This window comes from Herpailurus yagouaroundi, unplaced genomic scaffold (genome assembly GCF_014898765.1).
Source record: "Herpailurus yagouaroundi ecotype Mexico unplaced genomic scaffold, PumYag 219, whole genome shotgun sequence".
Lineage (NCBI taxonomy): Eukaryota > Metazoa > Chordata > Mammalia > Carnivora > Felidae > Herpailurus > Herpailurus yagouaroundi.
Genome location: NW_024412450.1, coordinates 584,265 through 590,416, shown reverse-complemented (window position 1 = coordinate 590,416; position 6,152 = coordinate 584,265). Strand labels below are relative to the sequence as shown.

The 6,152-nt window shown below is 49.8% G+C and overlaps 1 non-coding gene across 1 annotated transcript; it reads left to right on the top strand.

Moving 5' to 3' along the window:
* The first annotated feature begins 1,805 nt into the window (after positions 1–1,805).
* On the top strand, positions 1,806–1,879 carry TRNAT-UGU (transfer RNA threonine (anticodon UGU)). Its single transcript has one exon. It is a non-coding gene; the product is annotated as a tRNA-Thr (tRNA).
* The last annotated feature ends 4,273 nt before the right edge of the window (positions 1,880–6,152 follow it).

Genomic DNA, 6,152 nt, shown 5'->3' with positions numbered 1-6,152 from the left:
TGAGGGAAGAAGGAGGCACCAGTCCTGAGCAAGTTCAAAATGAAGTTTCCCAGTCCCTTTTGGATCTATTTCCGGGCTCTATTCTGTTCCATTCTATTTTTCCCACCAACACCACACTGTCTTGATCACTATGGCTTTCTAGTAAGTCCGAAGTCAGGTAGTGACAGTCCTCGAAATCTGTTCTTCTTCAGTTTTGTGTTGGTTATTCTGAGCCATTTGTCTCAACTTTAGAATCGGTTTGTCAATATTGTAAGTAACTAGCTGGAGTTTGGATTGGGATTTCCTTGAATCTATCAATCAGGCTGTGTTGAGTCTCGGGTCTGCGGTCCAGGTAGACAGCAGGGAAATGTTTTCAAGGTCTGCAAGTGGAAGTCACCGGGGATCCCTCCCCATCCCTGCCTCCCCCCCAGGGGAGCTGCACCCGGGGTTGTGCTTGCCTGACTGGCGGAGGGGACGGGGGGGGGGGGGGGGAGGGGGGGAGATAAGTTTGGGGAGGGAGGGAGGGAGAAAAACAAAGACCCGGAGTTTAGGGCCAGGATCCTTTGGAATTCGGTGCGGATGTCACGCGGGGCAGAGTCCACACGCGGTCTGAGCGCGTCCTCCCACGCCGGTCCCTGCCTCCCGGTCTCCCGCCCTCCGCCCCTCACCTCCGGGTGTCCAGGACCCCTGCCCGCAGACATCCCCCCAGTCCCAGACCCCACCCCGGTCAGTCGCGGAGCCTTTCCGGGGGCGCAGCGAGACCAGGTGCCAGCTTGTGCGCCTGGCTCTCGGCGCCCTGGGTACGACCTTGGGGAGGGGGTGCGGGCGATCACTGGGGTGCGACCTCGGGTGCGGGGTGCGGGTCACCGAGAGGGATGCGACCTCGGGGGGGGCGGGGGGCGGGTCACTGCAGGGAGGTGCGACCTCGAGGGCGTGGGTCAGGTCACCGTGGGGTGCTACGTCGGGGAGGCGGGGGGAGGGGGCGGGTCACGGCTGGGTGAGACTTGGGGGGCGGGGGGGCGGGTCACCGCGAGGGATGCGACTTCGAGGGGGAGTCGGGGAGCGGGTCACGGGTTGGTGCGACCTCGGGGGTTGGGGCGGATTACCGCGGGGGATGCGACCTGGGGGGTTGTGCTAGAGGGGAGAAGACGTCCCCGTCGCCAGCTGAAGACGCCCCTCCCTCTCAGGCGGCCCGGGCTGCGCGGGGTGGGCGGAGCAGCGTTCGCCGGAACCGTAAAGCCCCAGGAGGGCCGACCCGGACCCAGGAACCAGCTGGGGCGCCGGGGGCCTCTCCGCCTCCCCTTCGCCTCCAGCGGGGCACCTGCGCGGGTCCCGGCAGCGCCCTCCGCGCGGGCGTCGTGGATTGGAGACGCGGCATGCCTCGCTTGGCCGAGGTCCACACCCCGGCATCCCGCTCCCAGCTCCTGACCCTCCCTGCAAGTGACTGCTTGCGCAGTGCAGGTGCCGGGTGCTCGGGCGGCGCTCCGAGAGTCCTGCGTGAAGCTCCTTTGTTAGAGACCCCAACTTCGCACATTCGAAGGTGGAGTCCACGTTACACAAGAGGCGCAGCCCCCGCAAGGTGTGATTTTGGAAGACGTCATCCCGCTTGGGGGTTACGGGGGATGGCGTCGACTTACTGAGGGCTAGCCTCGGCCTGAGAGGTGCTGTGGGTTATCCTTGGACCGAACGAAGCGCTGGGAGGCCTAACAGGGCAGAGGCGCGGAGCGTGTCCGCTTCCCACCGGGTCCTGCACCTGCACCTGCCGGGGCGGGAACGTTTAGTCTGAGAGCGAGGACAGACCCAGCACCGACCCCGCCGTGTGCGCAGGCCCCATGGCTTAGTTGGTTAAAGCGCCTGTCTTGTAAACAGGAGATCCTGGGTTCGAGTCCCAGTGGGGCCTCGGCTTTTCTCTTATTGATCCATTAACCCCTTCTGCTCCTTGTTCTGCACTGTATTCAGTATTTCTATAGATTCTGACACAACCACTCGTAAAGCACTTGTGACTGTGAAATTCTCACTCTCAAGGGAAAGTGATGTTCCTTTATGATCAAAGTGATAACAACTGTAAGAGAGGGAATCAATAGAAATGGGCCTCCGGTGACTCTCAGAGGCGAGAAACACAGAAATCGGCAACTCCCTACTTTGCTGAAGCTCCTCCGTGTCCTCGCTTTTTGGGGGGGAGGGACGTGGCAAGGGAGGGGGGGAGAGAATATAAATGTTCCCAACTCTTAAAACCTCTTTCCGAACTCCCACAGAATTTATTAGTGATTCTAGAAAACCCAGCATGGTATGTTTTACATGTGATTTTCCAAATACTACTAAATTATAAAATAGTAATTTATATTTTCTTATGTGTCTTCAGTCTTCAAGGGAGGCTTTTAGTCCCCAAGGAACTAAATAAATTGGCCCCACGGGAAACTGAACTTCAGTTCTGCAGTTTAAAACGCAGAACGATCCTACAATGCAGTGATTGCCAAGCTGGGTATGCACTGGAGTCACCTAGGGAACTTGTTAAAACAGTTTCTTGGGACTCATCCCCAGAGGTTTTAATTTGGTGAAGGACCCAGCTGTGTGTACTTTTAGCAATTACCTTTTCAAAACTCCAGCTTAAAATATTACAGACAGAGCTGAACCCAGAGGGAGGTGGCGGTATGCCCTTCGCATTTTCGTGCTGGTTCACGAACATCCACTTACCCTCCTATCATCAAGTTCGAATTGTGGGACGTCTACAATATTCCAGGTGTTTCCAGACCCACCCTCTCTTAACCCACCAATCCTGTCGAACACATGTAATAAATAGCTCTTTGTCAATGAGAAAACAGCCTCCATAATGTTCACAGACACATAGTTAAGGACAAAGTTCAATGTCAAACCCAAGTCTGTCTGTCTGTCTGATTCTAGAACCCATGCTTTTCTCATGATACATGTCTTCTATTTTATTAGAGTCAATAATGAAGTCTTTGGTCACAGAGCTGAACAAAGTTAAGTGACTTGGACTGATCTCAAACCTAGTCGAATGGGTTTGGGAACAGGAGATAACTCTGCTGTTTGTTTGTTTGAGAAAATTCTTGCCCAGTGAACGACTGCTCAACTCATGCTTGAATCATGGAAGAGGAAAATGTAAAAACAAAACCTCAGGAAATGATGTAAGAAGTTCTCCATGAGGAATGAGCAGGCCCTGTGAACAAACCGGGCCTGTCTCCTAGGATCTATCTTCTTTTGCCCTGGACAAGGTCTCCTCATCCCCTGCTTCTTTTGATTTAAACAGAGTGTATTAGTCAGCTGGGGCTGCTGTAACAAAATATCACAGACTGGGTGGTTTAAATAACAGAAGTTTATCTTCTCGTAGTTCTGGAGGCTAAAAGTCCAAGATCAAGGTGCCATCAGAGTGGTTTTCTGGTGAGGCCTCTCCTCCACCTTGTAGACATCAGCCTTCCTGCTGAATCCTCACATGGCTTTTCAAGGGAAGAGAGAGACAGTGAGACACTGTGATCGATCTGGTAGCTCTTTCCCTTCTTATCAGGACACCAGTCTTATTAAGGGCACCACCCTTATGACCTCAGTTCATCTTAATTAATTCCTTAAAGACCCTATCCCCAAATATAGGCACATTAGGGGTTAGGGCTTCAACATATGAGTTATGAATTGGAAGGGCGGGGGTGGGGGGACACAATTCAGCCCATAACAAGCAGGAGAGGGAGAATTGTGTGGCTGAGCTCTGAGTAACAACTTCGTCATGACGGCATCTAAGAGCTGCTAAAGTGCTACCTGCTGGAAAGGGAGCTTTGTGGATGTGAAGAAAGTGTTGAGAAAAAAAAAGTGTTGTCATATAGTTAGCAAGGATTTGGCCTTTAAAACACTTTTTAAATTGCTTTTTCTGTTCTGCCTGGTCCTGAGGAGTGACCTGGTCTGACACATTCTCCCATGTCATAATGGAGATAGCTGGAAATTGTCCCAGCCTTTGGAGGAAATAAAAGGAAGACTCAATTTGATTAACACCGTCCTGAAGCCAGCTGAGAAAGACATGAGCCTTGCCTCCAAGGAAACTCCAATATGGTTGAAAAGACCAAATAAACACATATCCTAAACACTTCAGACATAAGAAAACCAATGCTTACTCATGACATTTGCGAAGAATTCACTTGGTGTCTGAATTCTGGAAATGTGTGAGCCTTGGGTACGTTGGACAAATTACACCTTTTTAAGCTTCAAGTTCCTCAGCTATAAAATTAGGACATTAGGGGCGCCTGGGTGGCTCAGTTGGTTAAGTGTCCACCTTTGGCTCAGGTCATGATCTCTTGGTTTGTGAGTTCAAGCCCTGCGTTGGGCTCTGGGCTGACAGCTCAGAGCCTGAAGCCTGCTTCGGATTCTGTGTCTCCGTCTCTCTCTCTCTCTCTCTCTCTCTCTGTCCCTCCCCTGCTTGTACTCTGTCTCTGTCTCTCTCTCAAAAGAAAATAAACATTAAAAAATAAAATGAGAACATTCATAGTGCCCATCTCAAGGAGTTGTTAGCATTGTATGAGAACATTCGTCATTGCATTCATCATTAATGCAATACATGCTTTCTGCAAATTGTTGGGGTAAATCCTACTCCCCCTTGCTATTACGATGGGACTAATGAGTGGAGGCAGTGATGCCCTCTATAATCATAACCCAAACTGTAAATGAAAGATGGATGCTGTTTCTCCAGGGAGATTCACTTGCCAGGGATGTGCCCCACCCCGCCCCCAGGGGCCACTGGCATAATGGGTGAGAACTGGCTTTATATGCCTTTGAAGCAGACTTGGAACCCAGGCCTCAGGAAACACATTCACCGTACCTGCCGCATCAAGACCCTTAGTGGCTCTTACTGAAGCCGAATCGTGCTTACTTCCCTCTCCCAGGACTTTTGGGATCCAACCCTTTTGCAATCTTTCTCCTGACTAAAAGCTTCTATAGCTAAAGACACCTGCTTAATACAAGTTCAAGTGAGAAGAGGTATGTTCTGGTGATGTCTCTTTCTAGTCACACCAGCCAAGAGGGAAACGGGTATTGTTCAGTTTTATTTTGTTTTGAGACAGAAAGTGAAGGTTCCGAACTGTGAACAAGATCAAGCATGGTGAGGCGACCCCATGAGCGAAATGAATCCTCATTGTGCCAGGCCAATGGCTAGCGTGTCTCCACTTCAGTCCAGAATTATGTGCAAAAGATCCCATTGCCTAGGAGACAGGAAGAAAGAGAGCAGGTGTCACTAAAAATCAGTTCTCTAAAGGCCAATACTCTGAAGATAAATGTGGAGATCAGACGTTGTGAACAGTGACCAATAAGCCAAAGTATTGAGGATTTTTTGGTGGGGGAGGGGATGCTGTGGGATCTTGTTTTATTCTTTTCCTCTGCCGTTTCATATGCAGAAGTAGGAACTTCCTGGCAAATGTAGTTTATTATGTTCTCTGTTTTGTGTTTTTAATTTATTTTTGACAGAGAGAGAGAGAGAGAGAAAGACAGAGCATGAGTAATGGGGGCAGAGAGAGAGAGGGAGACAGAATCCGAAGCAGGCTCCAGGCTCTGAGCTGTCAGCCCAGAGCCTAACATGGAGCTTGAACCAACAAACAGCGAGATCATGACCTGAGACGAAGTTGCCCACTTAACCGACTGAGCCACCCTGGGTGCCCCTGTCCTCTGTTTTCAGAGACATGTTCCCTTACCACTGCCTCTGCCCTGATATCTGTCCTTGGTGGTGAAATAGCAGCAACAAAGCGTCCTAACCGTAGATTCAGGTGGTTGTGTGACACTTCGTGAATGGGAAGTTGGTCAAGTTGACACAGAAGTGACTTGAGAAGCAGAATTCATCCTCTGGACCCTGAGGACCCATTGTTACAGGCCAAGCTTTAACTTTACCTTTTTTTTAGGATGCCTTTTTTGGTTAAATCACATACTCCTATCAATGGCTTCTTTAATCATACAGAAGAGCCACAACCACTAATGTCCACTAACCTATCACACAATGCTTTGATTTAGGAAAGAGATAGATAGATAGATAGATAGATAGATATAGATACATAGATATAGATATAGATATAGATAGATATAGATATAGATGATATAGATATAGATTTGAAAGCACTTTCTCTACTGAAAGGGCTTTTCAAATGTTACTTTATAATGTTAATTATAATTATGATATTCATTAATGT